Below are 21721 nucleotides of genomic sequence, written 5' to 3'. Positions count from 1 at the left end.
GTGTAGTGGCTTCAGCAAAGCATTCTATGCATAACTTCCCTGCCCTGCATTGGCACCAGCTTATCGGAGGGGCTGCCCCTGAGCCTGCCCTATGTTCTATTGTGACAGTATGAGTGTGAGCAGCTCTGAGCAGTTTAGCTGGACAGGAAGACGAGCCAAGAGGTTATCTGACATGTGGGAGATGTATCAAGCCTTGGGAAAAGATAAAGTGGAGAAGTTGGTCAGAGCCTGTAACTGTTATTGTATAGATTGTGCTAGATAAATGACAGTTAGAAGCTAATTGGTTGCTATGGAGAACGTCTCCACTTTATCTCTCTCCAAGGCTTGATACACCTCCCCTAAGTATCTGGGGTGTCACTCTCTGCTCTGGTCCTTCTAGCACACTCAGCTGATGCAACAAATGTCTGACATACAGACTAATGTGTGCTAGAAGTACCAGAGAAGGAAGCAACACCCTACACAGGAAAGAGGAACTGCACGGGTTGTGACACTTGCAGGGTGCTAGAATGAAGACTATGGTGGTGACATTTAATATAGGGGTAGGTTTACTAAAGTTATTAAAAATTAAAAGTGGTGCCCATAGCAGCCAATCAGCTATCATGTATCTAGCACAGTCTATACAATGACAGAAGCTGATTGGTTGCTATGGGCAATTTCTCTCTCCAAGGTTTGATACATCTCCCTTAGTATTGGGGCAAGAGGGGTTGTCACATGGGTAACCTTTATAATGGTTGCTGGGCACCCTGCTGTCACTATAGTAACGCTACAGAACCAAAAGTCAGTGAGAGTTATGTGTATAGGTCAATATAAGATAGCAGATACAGGAGCAGCTACTCTGGATAACAATCCTTGTACTCTGATAAGATTCAATAAAACATTTTACTGCTGAAAACAAAGCATGGGCCTGTGCGTTTTACATGTATAATGCCCTGCACCAGGCACCCACACATTTGTGTACCAGATTTGGATACATTTGTACCCAGAACTGTGAATTTATAAAGATGCTAATAGATCTGATATCTACTGTACTGTACACATCCCACCACTGTGAGGTTACCATATAAATATAGTGTAGTTATTTGCCTGCCAGAGACTGATGTGCAGGGATCACAACTCAGGTAAGCAACATTTTACAATATATATTTGTGAATGGTATTTTCTATAAAGAACAACATGTAAAACTAGTGTTCCCGCTTGGATTAGGGGCGGGCAGGGTGCACGCGAGCGCGTCTGAAAAGAGAGTGCGGCCGCTCTGTGAAGTGGGCACGGCCTCGTCGAAGTCACTGTTAGAGGCGGTGCTGCCCCGCCGATGTCACTGCAGGGGGTGTGCCCAGCCGGTGGTGTCACTAATGGGGGAGTGCCCAGCACCTACATAGGTGGAGCTCTTCCTTAATGTGAATAGATGCCATGCGCATAACATCTATTCACGCGGCGGCAGAACGGCAGGGCCAGGCTGTTTTAGCAGGGCACCGTTAAAAGGGGCAGAGCGCATTTTGCACTATAAATATCTGGCAGGGCGCGGCACCCTGCTAAAACAGCCTAGCGTGAACACTATAAAACATTGGCGATTGGGCTGGCTTTTTTTTTTTATATCTTATATACGTGCATATGTGTGTGATACCATAGGGTCAATCCAATTAGGAGCGAGTTGGGTACTGCGAGCCGTTGTCGCAGGGAACGACAATTTAATTTGCAATCCAATTCCAATTCTGTCAAGCATGGTGGAGGTAATGTGACGGTCTGGGGCTGATTTGGTGCTGGTAAAGTGGGAGATTTGTACAAGGTAAAAAGAATTTTGAATAAGGAAGGCTATCACTCCATTTTGCAACGCCATGCCATACCCTGTGGACAGCGCTTGATTGGAGCCAATTTTCTCCTCCAGCAGGACAATGACCTAAAGCACACCTCCAAATTATGCAAAAACTATTTAGGGAAGAAGCAGGCAGATGGTATTCTGTCTATAATGGAATGGCCAGCGCAGTCACCAGATCTCAACCCCATTGAGTTGTTGTGGAAGCAGCTTGACCGTATGGTAGGCAAAAAGTGCCATCAAGCCAATCCAACTTGTGGGAGGTGCTTCAGGAAGCGTGGGGTTAAATTTCTTCAGATTACCTCAACTAATTAACAGCTAGAATGCCAAAGGTCTGCAATGCTGTATTTGCTGCAAAAGGAGCATTCTTTGACAAAAGCAAAGTTTGAAGGACAAAATTATTATTTAAAATAAAAAATATGAGATATGGTAAGAACTTACCCTTGTTATCTCTATTTCTACGAAGTCCATAGGGTTCCACAGGATACCTTGGGGTATAGGTGTGACGTCAGTCGCAGGGCACCAAAGAGTTAAGCTTTCAGCCTCCCAGGATGCACTAGGTCCCCCTCCTATACCCCGCCCCCGGGCCAAGGCACCTCAGTTAGTTACCAAGCCATAGGCCGGAGGAGGAGAAGGAAGAGAGAGAACAAAGATCTGGACACATACAAGAATCACATTCTCACCAGAGGGAGACGGAAAACCGGTGACCAGAGCAAAGCCCATCTGCAGCACAGGTGCGACAGGGCGGGAGTCCTGTGGAACCCTATGGACTTCGTAGAAATAGAGATAACAAGGGTAAGTTCTTACCATATCTCATATTTTCTACTTCGGGGTCCATAGGGTATCCACAGGATACCTTGGGGATGTCCCAAAGCAGTATCCTTTAAGGGTGGGGACGCTCCTGTGCAGAAAGGAGAATCCGCCGCCCGAAGGAAGCATCCTGAGAGGCGAAGGTGTCAAACCTGTAATACCTCACGAAGGTATGGACAGAAGACCACGTAGCAGCCTTGCAGATCTGAACTGCCGAGGCACCACGTCGAGCTGCCCACGAAGGACCCACAGACCTAGTGGAATGAGCCTTCAGAGAAGGAGGGACCGGTTGGCCTTCATGAAGATAAGCTTCAGAAATAGCCATTCGGATCCAGGCTGCCAAAGTTTGCTTTGAAGCAGGCCAACCCTTTTTACGGAAGCCATAGAGGACAAACAAAGCGTCCGACTTCCTAAACGAAGAAGTGCGGTCAACATAAGTCCTTAAGGCCCGCACAACATCCAAAGAGGCCTCACCCACGGAAAGACCCGGTGAGTTAAAGGCCGGAACAACTATTTCCTCGTTAACATGAAACTGGGAAACAACTTTGGGAAGAAACTCGGGCCGAGTGCGGAGCACTGCCCTGTTCCCATGAAAAACCAAGAAAGGGGGTCTACAAGAAAGAGCCCCTAACTCAGAAACACGTCTGGCCGAAGCAATGGCCAGAAGGAAAACAGTCTTAGCTGTTAGCCATTTAATATCCACTGAGCCCAGTGGTTCAAACGGCGGTCCTTGGAGAGCCCTCAGGACCACAGCCAAATCCCAAGGCGCCACAGGTGGAACAAAGGGCGGCTGAATACGGAGAACACCTTGCATAAAGGTGCGCACATCCGGGATTGTAGCAATCCTACGGTGAAACCAGACAGATAGGGCCGAAACCTGTACCTTCAAAGAAGCAAGGCGAAGCCCATGATCTAGTCCCGCTTGCAGGAAGGCGAGAATCCGAGACAGACGAAACTCCCGCGGTGCATAACCTCTCGGTCGACACCACCAGAAGAACGTATGCCACACGCGATGGTATATCCTCGCGGAAGACGGTTTCCGAGCTCGTAACATGGTACGCACCACAGAGCTGGAAAACCCCCGGGACCTCAGCATGGCCGTCTCAATAGCCACGCCGTCAAAGACAGCCGAGTCAGGTCCGGGTGAAGGCAAGGACCCTGAGACAGAAGGTCCGGTCGTAGCGGCAACCGCAGAGGACTGTCCACGGACAGACCCTGAAGGTCTGAGAACCAGTGCCGTCTGGGCCACGCGGGAGCTATCAACAGGAGCGTCCCTCCTTCCTGTTTGAATTTCCGGATTACCCGTGGAAGAAGGGAGACCGGAGGGAACAGGTATGCGAACCGGAACGTCCACCGGACGGACAGAGCATCCACCAGAGACGCCCCTTCGTCTCTTGTGCGAGACCCGTACACTGGCAACTTGTTGTTCTGCCGGGACGCCATGAGGTCGATTTCTGGAAGACCCCACCTGTCCACCAGTAGTTGAAAAACGTCCGGGTGCAGGGACCATTCCCCTGGATGAACGTCCTGGTGACTTAGAAAGTCCGCCTCCCAATTTAGCACTCCCGGGATGAAGACCGCTGATATGGGCGGAAGATTGCGCTCCGCCCAAACCAGGATCCGAGAGACCTCTACGAGAGCCGCCCGATTGCGAGTTCCTCCTTGCCTGTTTATGTAGGCCACGGTGGTAGCGTTGTCCGACTGGACCTGCACCGGGTGACCCTGGAGAAACCGCTGTGCCTGCAGGAGAGCATTGAAGACCGCACGGAGTTCCAAGATATTTATTGGAAGCTCCGCTTCTGTCGGCGTCAACCTGCCCTGGAACAAGTGTGGACCCGAAACTGCTCCCCAGCCCCGAAGACTGGCGTCCGTTGTCAACAGGACCCAATTTGGAACCCAGAACGAACGTCCCTTGTTGAGGTGGGTCGTCTTTAACCACCACGCAAGGGACAGGCGAACCTACGGGGTGAGCACAATCGTCTGGAACTTCAGAGACTGAGGCAGCCCATTCCACTTGGACAGGATCAGGTGCTGCAGAGGTCTGGAGTGAAACTGGGCGTATTCCACCATGTCGAACACCGACACCATGGAGCCCAGTAACCTCATCGCCGAGTGTAAGGACACCCGGCGGCTGTGCAGACAACTGCGCACCCTTGACTGTAAAGCAGAGATCTTGTCCTCCGTCACGAAGATCCTTTGCTGTCCCGAGTCCAATAAGGCTCCAAGATGCAGAATCCTCCGAGACGGGATTAGAGTGGACTTCTGCCAGTTGATTAGCCAGCCGTGCCGTTGCAGCAGTGCAATGGTCAGGTCCAAGTGGTGTAACAGGAGCTCTGGAGATCCTACCACCAATAACAGGTCGTCCAAGTACGGCAACATGCGGACTCCTTGCAGCCGCAGAGAAGCCGCCATGACCGCCATCACCTTGGTGAAAACACGTGGTGCTGTCGCCAGGCCAAAAGGTAACGCCCGAAACTGGAAGTGGTCGCTGCGAATTGCAAACCGAAGGAACTCTTGATGGCGCAAAAGAATAGGGACATGCAGGTAAGCGTCCTGTATGTCCAATGACACCATGTAGTCCCCAGGTTCCAGCGCCAGAATGATGGACCGTAGGCTCTCCATCCGAAACTTCGGGACCCGCAAAGACTTGTTGAGTGCTTTGAGGTTGAGAATCGGACGATATGACCCATTGGGTTTCTGTACCAAAAATAGATTTGAATAGAAACCCTGGCCCCTCTGGGAGAATGGAACAGGCACTATAACTCCAGCCTGGAGCATAGTGTGCAATACCTTCCGCAGCTCCGTAGCCTTGTTCCGGTCTGATGGTAGACCCGTGGTGAAGAATCGAGCCGGGGGTCTGTGCCGGAAGGAGAGGGCGTACCCGTGGGAGACCACCTCCAGAACCCAAGTGTCTGTCGTAGTGAACGACCAACACCGGGAGAACTGCAGCAGGCGGCCTCCCACCCTGGGATCCCCCAAGGGGAGACCCGGACCGTCAGGCCGCAGGCTTGTCATCTGGCTTGGGGGCCGGACGTCTGGTACTCCATGCCTGTTTCCGGGGCTTGACCGATTTCTTAGGGCCAGCCTGTCGAGGAAACGACTGTGGTTTGGGCCTGCCCTGGGCCCTAGATGACCGAAAGGACGATGGTCCAGAACCAGAAGGAGCAGCGGCCGACGGGAGACAAGCAGATTTGGCTGCCGCCAGCGTGGCCACAATCTTATCCAGATCCGGACCGAAGAGAACTTCTCCGTTAAACGGCAACGCTTCCAGACCTTTCTTGGAATCTGCGTCCGCCTTCCAGGATCGCAGCCACAAGGTGCGACGAGCAGCTACCGCTGCTGAAGAAATTCTAGACACCAGAGTACTAATGTCTAGAGCCGCCTCGTTGATGTAGGTGGCCGAATCACGGAGATTGCCAATCAACTCCGCCTGTTCGGCCGGACAGTCGGATTCAAAAGAAGCCTCTAATGAATCCGCCCAGCGCTCCATCGCTCTGGCAACCCAGCAAATGGCCATAGCCGGCCGTGCTGCCCCCCCTGCAAGGGAATAAGCGGACTTCAGGCAGATTTCTACCTTGCGGTCCGTAGCATCCTTAAGGGAGGACATGGATGGCATCGGCAATGTGGCACTACGGACAAGACGGGTCACGTGAGAATCCACCTGTGGAGGGGATGCCCACTTAGCAAAATAATTATCCGCGAACGGATAAGCCACCGCCAGGCGTCTCTGCGGCTGGTATCTTTTGCCAGGTTGTTTCCACGCCTCCTCTAAATGGTCCACCAACTGACCCGAAAGAGGAAAGACTGTGGCATCGCCCTTCACATCTTTGAAAAAGGCATACTTAGATTTAGCCGCTGGGGGAACTTCGTCCTCAATCACCAAGGCTGTGCGGACCGCCCGAATAAGTCCAGGAATATGTACTTTGGACTTAGCATCAGCGTCCTTAGTATGGAGAGGTTCCTGATCGTAAGGATCCAGAATCTCCCCATCATCAGACGTCCCTTCGTCATCCTCATAAGGAGCGGACAGAGGCGCCACCGGCCTTTTATGAGGCCGCATCACAGACTCCCCTTGCAACACATCCGACAAGTGCTGTACAGAACTCGTCAGGGAGTTAACCCACGCTGGCTCCTGAGAACCCGGGAGCGGGGAAATAGGGAGACTGTGGGGTACCACCAATTGTCGTGGGAACCCCTGCATGGGTGACGACACCACAGACTGCTGGGACAAACCCATCGGAGTAAACGCGGGCTGCGGAGCTAACTGGCCCACTAAAGCTGTTAACGCCTGAGCGAAACAAGCCCAGGGCGGCTCCTGTACCGGTGCTGTAACCGTAATAGGCCGCGCCATGGACAAACACTGCCGGCAAAGGCCCTCCACGCTACCCTCCCCCTCCGCTAACGGTACTTTGCACGTGGTACACTGTAGCCGGAGGGGAAAATCACTTTCAGACATGATGGCACCACGTATGTGACCTCTCTCACCAATTAAGTATTAATAGGCGAGAGACCACCCTGCAGCACCGCACCGCAAGGGCTTTAGCAGAAAGAACAGGGACAGTAATAAAGCTGACAGTTTAGAGAAGAAAAGTTACAGGCAGCGCTAGCACAGTCACATACAATGCAGAGAAATAACAATTCCTGCACTAACAGCGCTGATCACTCAACTACACAGACACAGGGCCTGGTAGGACACAGCGCTGCATACACAGACCTGAGCCACAGCGGAGGAGAGGTATGCGGGGGGACCCAGACCACGATGCTTCCTTCCAGACTTCCAGCAGCGTTCACCATGCGTTGCAGAGAAGATGGCCGCCGAGGAGCAGAGAGAAGCTGGCCTGGGGGAGGAGCGCTGACACAGGACCAGTCAGCACAGTGCAGAGAGGGCTGTGTGCAGCGGGGGAGGCGCCGGCTGTGAGACAGGGAAGGCGCGCTCCCCTGGCATGCATTTAACCCCTGGGACGCCGCAGCGCTACCGCTCTGCTGCGGTCCGCTGTCCCAGGGGGTAGTGGAAGCGCAGGTTGGTCGCCTGGCTCCACGCTGCAGCCAGTCCCCAGGGAGCCCCCTGCCTGGGGACTTAGGACCATGTGATCAGCGGGACCCACCGCGGGACCCCGCTGCTTACCTCTGTCCCCCTTGAATCCGGCCATGGTCCGGAGCATCTGGGGTCACCGCTAGCTGTGACCCCAGACGCCCACCAGCATCCCCGGATCAGTACCGGCGTTCTGGTACCGGCGGGGTGTAGGGAAGACAGCATGGACGTCAGGACTGACTGTCCATGCTGTTCATCCAGATGTGCAGCCACAGCTGCATGAAGAAAAAGATTCAGGGGCTCTTCTAGCCCCCACTCCAACAGGTGCACCCGACTCCGGCCGGGCACCAAACTAAACTGAGGTGCCTTGGCCCGGGGGCGGGGTATAGGAGGGGGACCTAGTGCATCCTGGGAGGCTGAAAGCTTAACTCTTTGGTGCCCTGCGACTGACGTCACACCTATACCCTAAGGTATCCTGTGGAACCCTATGGACCCCGAAGTAGAAAACATTATTTCTAACCTTGCCAATGTCTTGACTATATGTTCTATTCATTTTCCAACTCATTTGATAAATAAAAGTCAGTTTTCATGTAAAACACGAAATTGTCTGGGTGACCCCAAACTTTTGAACGGTAGTGTATGTGGAGGTGTAAAGGATAGGGGACAGGTATGTAGAGGTGTAAAGAATAGGGGACAGGTACATGGAGGTGTAAAGGATAGGGGACAGGTACGTGGAGGTGTAAAGGATAGGGGACAGGTAAGTGGAGGTGTAAAGGATAGGGGACAGGTAAGTGGAGGTGTAAAGGATAGGGGACAGGTAAGTGGAGGTGTAAAGGATAGGGGACAGGTACGTGGAGGTGTAAAGGATAGGGGACAGGTACGTGGAGGTGTAAAGGATAGGGGACAGGTACGTGGAGGTGTAAAGGATAGGGGACAGGTACGTGGAGGTGTAAAAGATAGGGGACAGGTACGTGGAGGTGTAAAGGACAGGGGACAGGTACGTGGAGGTGTAAAGGATAGGGGACAGGTACGTGGAGGTGTAAAGGATAGGAGACAGGTACGTGGAGGTGTAAAGGATAGGGGACAGGTATGTGGAGGTGTAAAGGATAGGGGGACAGGTATGTGGAGGTGTAAAGGATAGGGGGACAGGTATGTGGAGGTGTAAAGGATAGGGGACAGGTATGTGGAGGTGTAAAGGATAGGGGACAGGTATGTGGAGGTGTAAAGGATAGGGGACAGGTATGTGGAGGTGTAAAGGATAGGGGGACAGGTATGTGGAGGTGTAAAGGATTAGGGGACTGGTATGTGGAGGTGTAAAGGATAGGGGACAGGTATGTGGAGGTGTAAAGGATAGGGGACAGGTATGTGGAGGTGTAAAGGATAGGGGACTGGTATGTGGAGGTGTAAAAGGATAGGGGACTGGTATGTGGAGGTGTAAAGGAGAGGGGGACAGGTATGTGGAGGTGTAAAGGATAGGGGGACAGGTATGTGGAGGTGTAAAGGATAGGGGACAGGTATGTGGAGGTGTAAAGGATAGGGGACAGGTATGTGGAGGGTTGTATTGATGGCAGAGGGGTTGCAGTTAAGAGGTAAAAGTGTTAATTTCAACTTTTTACAACTTGTATAAAAACAATGAAAAACTACTATATATACATTTTTCTGTACCCTAAGATGCTGGAAAGACTGTCATTTGCTGGAAACACTTGCTGTCTGTCATTTTTCCACCAATAAAAAGTGCAGAAATCAACCATTTGACACAGTTTAAAAACCTCCAGCACTTCCTTATGGTCACTATATGATCCTGCTATCTCAGTTGTCACTTTTGTGGGGTCCAGGATTGTTTCCCCATATTATTCATGCATTTCTCCCTGGTCGCGTTTTGTAGAAAAGTTGCGCCCCTCGCTGCAACTACAGCGGATTGCCATTTCTTATTGGATCTCGCTTTTCTCGGGTGCGCACATTTGTGCGATGTATGCGTGTTCCATGAAACAAACTCGCTTTCGCAAACACTCCTAATTGGATTGAGCCCCATGTCTGTAACCTGCTTCTATATTATACACAGCTGTGAAGTGCAGTAAACTTTTCCCTATTACAAGCAGATCTGCTCATGACATCTGTGCACATTCCCTGTTATTCAGCCCATGCTGCTCCTCTTGTCATAGTGGTCTGGGGACGGGGTGCTGGTGCCTTCAGTAGCCGCGGTGCTTCTGCAGATGGATCTTGTCAGCATTATCTGCCTGCAACATGTGGGAATCTCTAAACCTGATCACACTAGATAAGAACAGCGATCATGTACTCATCCTACCCAGTCTTCAGGTTTCCCAGCGGTGGTAAAGAGATAAGGTGGCTTATTAGTGCATTGTCACATAGTATCAGTGGAAGAATAAAGGATCTATAAAACTAATTTCACATACAACTTTTTCCATGTGTGCATTTATTAGTAAAGCTGCCATTGACCACTATATTCTGTTGTAGATGAACTCCATACACTTAATGGGGCAATCCAATTAGCTGCAGCATGCCAATGAACATGCCGCACTGCTCTGCTGCGCACATATCTTCTAATTGGGTTGGGTATAGGTTCCTGGAGGTTGGGGATGCCACTGGTCAGAATACCGACAGCGGAATCCTGACCTTCAGAATCCCGACACTCTTTGGTAAGTAAGGTAAGGCTAACCCTTACCCCTGCCCCTCACCCTCCCTGGTGCCTAACCCTAACCTCCCCCCTTAGTGCCTGACCCTAACCTCCCCCTCGCCGGAGCCTAGCCTCACCCTGCCTGGTGCCTAAGCCTAACCCCCCCTATACTTACCTTCGGGTTGCCAGAAGTCTAAATTCTGGTACCAGGATCCCGACGCTGTCAGGATTCTGGCACCGGTATTCCGACCGTCGGCATACCACACGCCGGGATGCTGACTACTTACAGGTGCTCCTAATTACAGGTGCTCAACATCGCTCATTTTTCTGGGCACCTCTATGATGTATGAGGAAAAAACAGTGACGTTCCTGGTCACGAAGTGCCATTCCGGGAAACTATTGTGGCCGAGCTGCTAATAGAATCTCTCCCGTGGGTTTTACCACATTTTACATCTGTACTAAGCAGCTTCCTCCCAATAGAAGCGTTACCCAATAGAAGTCTATGGGCTTCTTATCGGGACGCTCCCCCTTGGACGCCTGACGGACTTCTGGGTGTTAAACGCGGAAGTCCCTCTGTCCGGGGGCATCACAAAGGACCGCTCTTATCGGGAGAGCTGTCCTTTGCGATGTAAATAGCATTTCTAGGTACATACAGCGGTAGTCAACCGCGATATGTACCCGAATAGAGGCGGAATGTACCGGATCGCGGAAGCGATGCTTAGTACATCCCGCCCTGAATGAGGCCGGCGGCATTTGGAAAACTGCAATCCTCCCAAATGCAAGTTGCATAGGAAATGCGTATGGGGTTATTGTAGGGGGGAAAAAATAAGAATCAGATCTGTTTGTGTTAATTACTAGCAGTAATAACATTAATGCAATGCACTAATTTGACACCAGTTGGTGGTGAGAGAAAGAAAGGGCGATATCCTGGATAATAGAGACACGTGGGAGCCCAAGTCACCAGTAATATACTTTTTCCAGCACTAGGCTAATGCAGAAAGTTTGAAAGATCCCAATATTGCATCATCCATTTTCACAGCTAGGCATCAAATTATATATAGTACATGTAATAATAGTTCTGCACATGCTGCACTGCTTACATTGTAGGTGTAACCTGAATCAGCAGGAGTGCTGCAGCTTTCTGTGCTCTGTGCAGTGACGTATGCAGAAGACTCCGTGTAGTATCAGGACTGTGCGTGTGATGGGTGTTGTTGATTTATGGGATGTTTCCATTGACTGGCTTTATAGATAGAGCAATGTCAGACTGGGGTATACAGGGCCTAATTAACATTACTTGGAAATAAAGGGGTCTCTTAATTACAAGTGCTGCAAATACCAGAGTGCGTTTGTTTAATATAAAAACATAACATGTTCAGTTTCCTTTAGTTGTTTTTAACCCCTCTCATTTTGTAGCATCATTTCCATTAGAGATGTGGGGGGTCCGGTTCCCAGAGAACCAACAACAACCAAATTTTGGAATTCCGAGTCGATCCAAGTCTGAGTTTGGAATCACTTTGGGATCCGGAGTCAGAGTCCCGGTTCGGTTATGTAGTCAGTTCGGAACTCATGTTTTGGATTGTATGTAAACATTTCCAAATTACATGATTTTAGCTGTTTTTTTTTTTTTTTATAAAATACAGATCCCAAAACAAAACAAAAATACGAAGATGAATCCGGATCCAAAACCAAAACGTGGGGGGTCCGCGTACATCTCTAATTTTCAGGTACAAGGCAAGATTTAGTTTGTCCCATTCTATACCACTGCTGTTCTAGCATATTGAACTACTCTATACCATCAGTAGACCAGTACTGGCCCAATGTATTGGACTATGCTGAACCAGCTTAGATCTTTGCATTAGTCCACTGGTTCACAAACTTTCTAACATCATGGCGCCCTAGAGTATCAGCAATTTTTTTCACGGCACCCCTGGACAAAAAAGTTTTTTATTGGGAAATACAGAGACAGTAATAATTATTAAATTAAGTAAATTGTGTTTACTTGTCATCCTTAGGTTGACCACACATTTTACGATTGGCAGCCAACACGACAGGTTTTGCCACATGGACCATAAATAACATCATTTGGTCCTGGACCACCAACCCATTACACCCCTGCAAGGGCCCAAGGTTGGGAACCACTGCATTAATCTGTTCTCTACCGCCATTGGACCAGTATATTTAACTGTTCTAGGCCTATACCAACATAAGACCAGGGAAAGACACTGCTATACAACCGTTGGACCAGGGTATTAGACTATGCTCTACAACCGTTGGACCAGGGTATTAGACTATGCTATACAACCATTGAACAGCTGTATTAATCTGTGCTATACCACTGATTGTGGCAAGAGCAGAGTGCCACATTTTAAAACCAAAGTTAATCCCACTTGGCATCCCTTCTTGCAAGCGCTCTTTTTTACTTGATTTTTTAGACATGTGTGTAAAACTTTATGGTTACACTGTTTTTAATGCCGCCAGGTGGATTCTGCAAGCACAACTAGGGGGGAGATTTATAAAATCTTAGGGTTCAATTCAGTTAGGTGCGACTTTGTCATAGCTGCGAGTAAGTGCGGCTAAATGTCGCACTTACAGTACCACTGAACTCGCCGATCTTTGCTTGCGGCCCCATAGGGCTGAATACAAAAATCCACGAGTCTGGGACGTTTCTATGCCGTTGCAATGGCAACTTGCCCCCCTCAGGTCTAATTGATTGACCCCTTGGGGAGATATAATGTAGAAGATGCCCATACCAACCAATCAGCTTCTGTCATCATATGGTGTGAACCCCCAAACCCACCCAAATCATAGTTTGATGAATTAGGAGGTCGCATCTTCTCATCTGATGGAACAATGCCAGAGACAACGCAGTGTTAATACATAAAACATGTAACACTATATCGCATCATCGTACGGCAGATCATGCAGTGTGTATGGCGACGCAATACATCGCTGAGAAGTGTACCAGCTTTAGAAGCTGATTAATTGCTTTAGGCAACTTCTCTACTTTGGGCCATATTCAATATGGGGCGAAAAGTCCGTTATTGGACGTCATTTTCGCCAGTTTCAATTATCCCCATATTCAATTTCAAAGACTTTTCGCCCTTTGTTAAAAAACGGGAATAAGTTTTCCCCATGTAATACATGGCGAAAAAAGTGCAGAATTGGGGATTTGGGGTGTAGAATAAAAGAAAAAAAAAACAGCCTTTTTAATGTCCCCTAAAAGTAATCTGTGTCAAAATTATTTTTTTTTAATCCTCAGGGGGGTCCCATGTATGCGGCAGGTGCTTTCTAGAATACGGCTGGTAGCGGCAGGTGCATTTTTAAAGAATTTAAAAAAATAACTTTAGGGACTTAAAAATATGCTTGCACCCATTTTCATGTACCCCAAATTTGATGGGACTAGTTATTTTTCCCCCCAAAAAAACCTAAGTGCTATTCTTCACCACTTCTTCTAAAGCCACATTTATGCACCTGCTGTGGCTATTAAAAACCCCCGACTACCTTCAGCGGGCCAAATCGGGGGTACCCATAGTGATCCCCCATATCAGAACATATCATTCTAGCACCCTGCACCTGTCACAACACGTGCAGTTACTCTTTCCTGCCTGGAGTATCACTCTCTGCTCTGGTTCTTCTAGCACACTCTGGTCTGTATCTCAGCAGTTGAGTGTGCTAGAAGCACCAGAGCAGAGAGCGGCACCCCAGGCAGGAAAGAGAAACTGTATGGGTTGTGATGTGTAGGGTGCTAGAATGAACACTATTGTATGAAATGGCCAAATCCTGACAGCGGCATCCCGATGGATGAAGATCCCGACAGGGGCGGTGAGTACCCTCCCCCCCAACCCTCCCTTAGTGGTGCCTAACCCTAACCTCCCCCCGGTGGTGCCTAACCCCCCCCTTCCCGCACCCTAAACCTAACCCTACCCGGAGGTGCCTAACCCTAACATCCCCTCGGTGGTGCGAAACCCTAACCACCCCTTCCTGTAGCATAACCCTAACCCTCACCGGGGAGTGCCTAACCCTAATCTCCCCCCGGTGGTCCCGAAACCTTTATTCGGGATGGTGGCTGTCGTGATTTCAGCGTCTAGCTAAATATAGGTGTCGGGCGTTCAATGGCCGGCATCCCGACCGCCGGTAAATTAACTTCATCCCGTATGAAATAATAAGTGAATGTTGCTTACATATGTTATGGCACATGAATTTATCCTGGGTTATAAGGGGAAACTTTCACACAAATGAGCACTGTATCCGCCGGTATTGTCTGTGCCGGAATGGTGACTGCATCCCTATTCAGCAGTGAGCATTTCCCTTAAGTAGACATTGCTCTGTTGCATTAATTAAAATTATGTTTTCATTGCTTTCTGCGTCTTCAGAGCAAGTCCCTTTTCACGGATTTCCGGCATGTCAATGTATTTGTGTGTGTACAAACTTGCACTGTACATACATGTGTCAGAGTCGTAAATGGTGCACATGTGATATTCATGCATTCAGTTATACAGTATATGCAGATGAGCCTCTCAACAGCAACAGGGCAAAACCTAAAGTAGTTTACTCCTTGCAACATTGATAATTGTATATACAGAAGCTGAAGTCCCCATATGCACAACAGCTGTGTGCCAGCCGCTGGCCCCTGTAATCAGCGACACCACATAGAGTGCAGCTCTTCAGTTACCCGGGAATTAGGGCCTGATTTAGAGATGGGACCACGGCCGATGTTCTCGTGGTTGAGCGATTATTTGCATCTGTGCGATAAGGTCTGGTTACCCTTATGATGCATGCGTCATACAAAGAGGCTGACAGACAGTATCAGATATGGGGAGGCAAAGTGCTGGGCGTTCCTGGGCGGTGACTGAGAGACGGCCTGAAGTGAGCACAAAAAAGTCTCATGGGTGTGTGATGGGAGTGTCGCGGGTGTGTGAGTGAAAGCGGCTAAGTGCTCAGACGCACAGCCGCAGTGCCCAAGTTCAGATGGAGAAACTGCACCTGCCATAGGATGGGTGCAAGTGCCCAGTGCAGAGACGCAGAACGTGGGCATCTCAGTGCTTGCACAATGATGCAGGCTATTACACATGGGGAAGGGCTGAAACTAACATTCGCATATTACCGCAGAGGTGACTCCGGCAACAGACGCAAGAGCTGACGCAGCAGCGCCCACCTCTGAATCAGGCCCACGGTGTTCAGTGTTTACTGTGCGGGAATGAATACTGACATAGCAAACACTGGAATTGGTAAAGTGCACTCTGCTAAGGTTCCCTAACACTGATAACTGCGGAAAAGTACCTAGAAATTCTGCAATGTTTGTGCCCAAAATGTTTTTAGCCAAGTTAGCCTCTACAGATGTGTCCACGTACATCTTACCTCCGTGCGTTACAACTTGGTCCACTCTCACTCTGGCGCTCTGTTTTTATCAGAGATGTTGCTCCTTCGTTTTCTCCACACTATAGCAGAGAGGCAAGAGTTCTCATCACTGCACAGAGACACCGTAACATAGCACTTCACATGCAGATATAACCACAGCGGCACACAGAATATAGGCATGCCCCATATTGTTTTAATCATCAAAGCTGCTTGTGCGTCATTTGTAGGTAAAAAGTCGCACAAAAAGACGCTCGGCGCTACCGAGTCACGGCACGGCATGACTAAAAAGGCTGTTTAACGCACAAGGAAGATGTGTGTGGACACATCTGTTACTACATTTCTGACCTAAAGACCATTTGCCTGATCTGTTCAGATGTAAGTTTGCTCAAGTCAAGTGTTATGTCTTGTTGCCCAGTGACCATGGCCGCTGGTGGGTGTGGTCTTTACTTAACAAAAAAACATTGTGCCTAAAGTATGACTTTAATATGTGCCATGTGGTCTGCCATATGTACGGCTAAATTTTAATGGGTCCAATTTTGGTAGGAGGCAATATGAAAATAATTCTCAAAGAGTCAATTTGCAGAACTGCATGTAACCATCGCAGCAAAGGCAAGAGGATTCTTCACATCCAGGCACCATGAGATACTCCCTGCTAGAGTGCGGGACTAACTAACTAACTAACAAAGCAGGAGTTTTCGCTACTTACCTTTCCACCGGGTCCCGTTTTCGCCGGATCCTAATTGAATACGGGGATAAGCGGGTACGTGCCCGATACTTTATCCCCTCCTAAAAATGTCAATGACGCCGAAAAGTCCGGCCTCTGACTTTTCGCCTCAAATTGAATATGGCCCTTTATCTCTCTCCAAGATTTGCTAAATCACCACCTAGATTCCCTAATATGTCCACTGGCTGAGCGAATATCACTGGAGGGCATGGAGGCACCCAAGTGACTGGTGCTGACCTGAGCAGCTCTAATAATAAGTAATCAGACTTTGCAGGATTTGCACCGCTAGCAGTCAGCCATGTTGTGCCAGAAATGCAGTTTTTGCGGAAATAATGCGGTCACCCCCCAAAAATGCTGGCCAGCCCATAGTCCATTCTACCTGTAAGACTGCTAAGGGTTAACATGGGGTTGGATCCAGGATGTCCCTGCCCCATTGGATGGCATAATGTAATGATTGCCTTATTGTTATGTCAAGTGGGTAACCTTTGATCTTCCTCAGAATGCCTGAAGCTGACCACCCCATGGTGCCATCCAAGGGGAGCAGAGGTGACATCCCTCCAATAAGCAGGAGATCAATCCGACAGGGGATCACTAGCTAATGAATGTAAGCTCTCTCACGAGCAGGGCCCTCTTCCCTCACGTGCTTCTCCTTCCCTTACTTATACTATCATTTCTCCTCTCTCCCCAAACGACACCCAACACTTGGTTGCTGATGCCCTGTTGCTTATATCTGTACTATGCAGCAATGTTTATACTGTCCTTGTCCTGCATGGTTTTGTACTGTTAATAACTGTTTTTCTTGTGTGCTCATTTGTTTATGTGGCACCATATAAATAAAGGATATTAATAATAAAATATGCAGAAGCCACATCACCAAGAAATCCAGACCATGCTTAAAAGGAGACCTGACACTGCCAACTCTCTCTCTTCTTCAGGAAAACACTGGGATCACAGCTCCTGTTGGGTTGATGACTGGTCTAAGACCGTGCGCTGGTCGGATCTTTGAAGTCTCCAAGGACTTGTCCCTCACCAAAAGTGGAAAGATGGGTGATTCTTCCCCATCAAGATGGTAGAAAAGCAGAACCTGGGGGCTCAGCAGCTAGATTACTGCTCCAAAGGGTGGGTGGGTTGTTTAGGAGCCTCTTATGCAGGGAACCTTCTGGTGTGTATTATGGATAATAGGGTTTATTTTGTGCGTTTGCAAATTGACACTAAAAGTACAGTTGTACCCTCCAGCAATTTGCATATGCGATTCCGAACTCATGGAGGTATCTTGTTATTCTCATCCAGTACAGAAGGCTGCCTTCAGGCAGCCCAACTAAGCAGCACAAAGCACTACCATTACCCCAGCATCCGCACACTGGATGTTGACTCTCACTTACTATCATGATGACATACAGTAGCTGAGTATCAAGCAGTGAACTCTCCCCTATCATGTATCTGCCTGAGAAGCAGCAGAGGTCAATGCACTCTCTTAGGAGAAACCTGCACAGTGGTTACCAAAGCCAGCATCTGCTGTGGGCAAGGAAGGAAACTCTGGAGACTTGGAGCAGAGTAATACAGGTGTATGTCGGCATTCAGGCTGCTCCATGACACAACTATACTCCATGGCACACTGGGAGTAGTAGTCCTATGATATCAGACCATACAAATATCCACAATGAGAGTTCTGGATCCTCAGTCTTATGAAATGTAACAACACCACTAAGCAGTCTTCAGCCCAGAAACAGAAATAGGGATGATATCATATGCGAGAGCTGTGTGGATTGATCTTAAAACTTTCCGGTGTTTAACAGTCCAGGATATATACAGCAATACATAATGCATGAGCATGTGTATACATGTATACACAGCAATACATAATGCACCATTATGTACAGTATATACATGTATACACAGCAATACATAATGCACCATTGTGTACAGTATATACACAGTAATACAAAATGCACGATTATGTACAAACAGCAATAAATTAAGCAGATCTATACACAGCAATATATAATGGCCATTATAGACAGGGCAGTGTAAGTGAAGGCAGTTACACACTATAAATAAGAAGCAGCTGTACATAATATATAGCACTAGACACAACTTTCCCGAGTCCCATCAGCGCCAGGGACCCGCTCCTCATTGTAGCAGCCCTTATAGAGCCTTCATGGGACAGCCGCAGGTACAGCCACTTACCGGAGATCTCCTCCGGGCAAGCAGATACCGGACCCCGCCTAGATCATCCTGCAGACTGACCCCGGGCCATGTTGGAGGTTACGGGATCCCACTGTGTAGCTTGCAGGGGCCCTTGTGTCCCGCTCGCTGCCTGGCTGTGCTCGGAGTACAGAGGGAGGGAGGGGAGCCCTGGAGCTGGAAGCCGGAATGAATAGGCTGGTGAGATAGACAGGGAGGGGCCAGGAAGCCAAACTCCAAACCTATATAGTGTATACACTAGTCACCAGTGTGTGTCATTACAGCAGGCAGGGAGAGGGGGGCAGATGTGTACTCACACAGCAAGTCACCACTGGATTGGAGCACATGCATTATACATAGTGCATGTCCACAGCTCACAACCTCAAAGTCTGCTGTTGTAGGCTGCTGCACTAGGGATATACTGTAATATATATATATATATATATATATATATATATATAAATATAGTGAAATTATGGCACCCAGGGTCTCAACAGCATGGTGGTAGGCTGGTAGGCTCCTACACTAGGTGTATATATATATATATATATATATATATATATAAATATATATATATATATATTTATTTATATATAGAGAGCCACATTCTTGTTATTGATCCAAATACTATTGAAATCTTGATGTTACCCAAAAAAAAAATGTCATGCAAGTTGGAGGTCAAAGCAAAATCATGCATGAATCCAGCCTGCCAGTTTATTGCTATACTGTATGTGTTTTATTATAGACACGTAGTCATCGACTTGACCCCTTCCACCTAGTAGAATATGTGTGCACTAGGCACTGTAAGCGCCAATGGGGCAGCGACTGAATGATTATATATTTTCTGTAAAGCACCATGTAGCATGCTAATAATAAGCATATCAATCCAATCTCATTAATGTTCCCTGCTGTACAAAATGAATTTATACAATTAAAGTACATGACACCTAGTGGCTGGCCTGGCAGGCACATGGAAAATTACACACAATGTATAACTAACCACATGGATCACAGGGAGAGGTAGAGGGAGGTGTAGGTGGAGGGAGAGAATGGAAAGATAATAGCACAGAGTGTTGCTTGTTCTTGTGGTCAGGATGCTGGTTTGTAAAGTGGTTGCAACAAGTTTCAGTACCTATCATTCCACTCTCCACCCCATGTACTCTGCAACTTCTGTCTCCTCTCCTTCTGCTGCCTGTCCCTGTTCTTCTCCTTGTAGTCTGAGGAATATCTTTGCTCTCTCATACCTCTCATGACTTCCTGTAATAATCTTTCTGCTACTTCTATCAAAAAGCTCTGGACATTGCCAAATAAAAATGCTTTCACATTCTTATCACCGTTCAGGCATTAAACCCAAACACCCTCTTTAACATATTCTATTGTCAACCTGCCCAAATCAACTATACTTCAATGAAAACACTGACAGGATCTAACATTGAATATTATCTTCTTCCCCATCCACAACCTGCTTAATTTATTTCCTGAGCCCTCTTATCACCTTCCCTTCATCTGATGCCACTAAAGAAGATGTTGTATGTACTCTCATCTTCTCCTCCTGTTCTACAGCTTGTCCACTTGTCCCTTTCTCCTCACAAATAAATCACTACGTCCTGTGCTCATCCCAGCTATAATGATCATCTGAATTATCTCTCTCCACTAGTATCTTGTCATCATTATTCAATCATTTGGTTATTATTTCTATTCTAAAGAACAGAAATAAGTTGAAGCCCATCTCTCTAGCTTCCCATCCCAACCCTCAGCTTCCATGCCCCTCTAAGCTTCTCCAGAGGCTTTCCTACACTTTCCTCGCAACTTTCTGTAGTCATTTGTTCCCAACACTCCACAGAGACTACATTGACTAAAGCTGCGTACACACTGGAGCAGTGTCGTTCCAATATGGCCAAAACGGAACGACAAATCATGCACATGGTGTAGTGTGTATGCATGCTACCGTAGTCACATGCAAAATCTTCAAGCTTGATGTGCTGCATATCAATCCTGCTGATATTGCATGCGGCCACCATGCAGTGTAATGAAGGACGGAACGAGTTATCACTCCGTCATTCATTACATTGTTCTGATCATACTTGCCTCCTGAAAATCGAGTGCCACTCCGGGGCCCCCAGGAAAAGCAAACATGACCCCCAGCTCCCCCTCTCCCCCCCCCCGCAGTTACAGCACAAACCCCCACAGCGGGGGTGGCCAATGACGCAATTCAGCGTTAATTGCGTCATCATGTCCCCGCCCCCCTGCTTTACAATGCCAGTAATCTTGGCATTGTGAAGCTGGGATGCGTGACCACATCCCCTGCTCCGCCCGCAAATGCCAAGTAATATGTCCGGCCGCGCCCCCCTGTGCCGGCCAAGCCCCCCTGCTATGCCGACCTGGCTGCTCCTTCGTTGAAGGGGTAGTCTGAATGTCGGCAAGCATGGTTCTGATGTGTACCCAAGATCGGTTTGGTACACATCGCTCATTGTGTACCCAGATGTGCAATCATTTAATCACTGTTACATCTGAAGTTCCGATTCTCCTGGAACGCTCTACTCCATTTGATAATGGTGACCATTAACTTCTCATAGAAATGCCGAATTCACTATATCTTCAGGAACAGAACTATCGTGGTTCTCGTCCTGCCTCAGTGATTATTTCTGTGAATCCATCTCCTCTCCACTTCCGCTGTCAATTGGAGTACGTCAGATCTCTGTCTAGGCTTACCTTAGTCATCTAATGTGTTCTTTTGCATGCCAAAATGTATTTATGGTCTCCTTAACTCTCTATCCAAAATGAAGTGGCAGAACAACATTCAGTAACATTGACCGTGACATGTTACTGAATGTTTTTTTGCCACTTCATTTTGGATATCATCTCACCACCTCAAACTCTGTACTTCAAACACTAAAATAATAATCTGATCATCAATCACATCTCTATTTTTGTTGTCACCACAACAACAAACCCAATCACTCAAGCTCGCTGCCTACGTGTCATCTTTGCCTCAGAACTATCCTCTGTCTCCCACATCTAGTAGGTATCCAAATCCTACCACATACATCTAAGAAACATTTCCAGATTATCTCACACAAGATCTTGCAAATTAAATTCAAGCACTTATCATCTCTCACATTGACTATTGCAATCCTAATAACCAACCTTTCAACCTTACAATCTACT

The 21721-nt window shown here is 48.1% G+C and overlaps 1 protein-coding gene across 2 annotated transcripts in view; it reads right to left on the bottom strand.

Annotated features, from left to right (window-relative positions):
* The window catches only part of LOC148515095 (volume-regulated anion channel subunit LRRC8E-like), a 45042-nt gene extending 26256 nt beyond the window's left edge, over positions 1-18786 (bottom strand). Inside the window, exons 1-2 of one of the 2 annotated variants that reach the window (XM_088480442.1) lie at positions 18557-18786; positions 15646-15725 (exon numbers count right to left, since the gene is read on the bottom strand). The gene's annotated coding sequence lies outside the window, so the exon portion shown is untranslated. The remainder of the gene's footprint in view (positions 1-15645; positions 15726-18556) is intronic. The other variant, XM_088480441.1, reaches the window with a different exon arrangement.
* Between the last annotated feature and the right edge of the window lie 2935 nt (positions 18787-21721).

This window comes from Taudactylus pleione, unplaced genomic scaffold (assembly GCF_031769625.1).
Source record: "Taudactylus pleione unplaced genomic scaffold, aTauple2 ptg000253l, whole genome shotgun sequence".
NCBI lineage: Eukaryota > Metazoa > Chordata > Amphibia > Anura > Myobatrachidae > Taudactylus > Taudactylus pleione.
The sequence above is the reverse complement of the archived record's forward strand: the minus strand, read 5'-3'. Positions and strand labels throughout refer to the sequence as shown.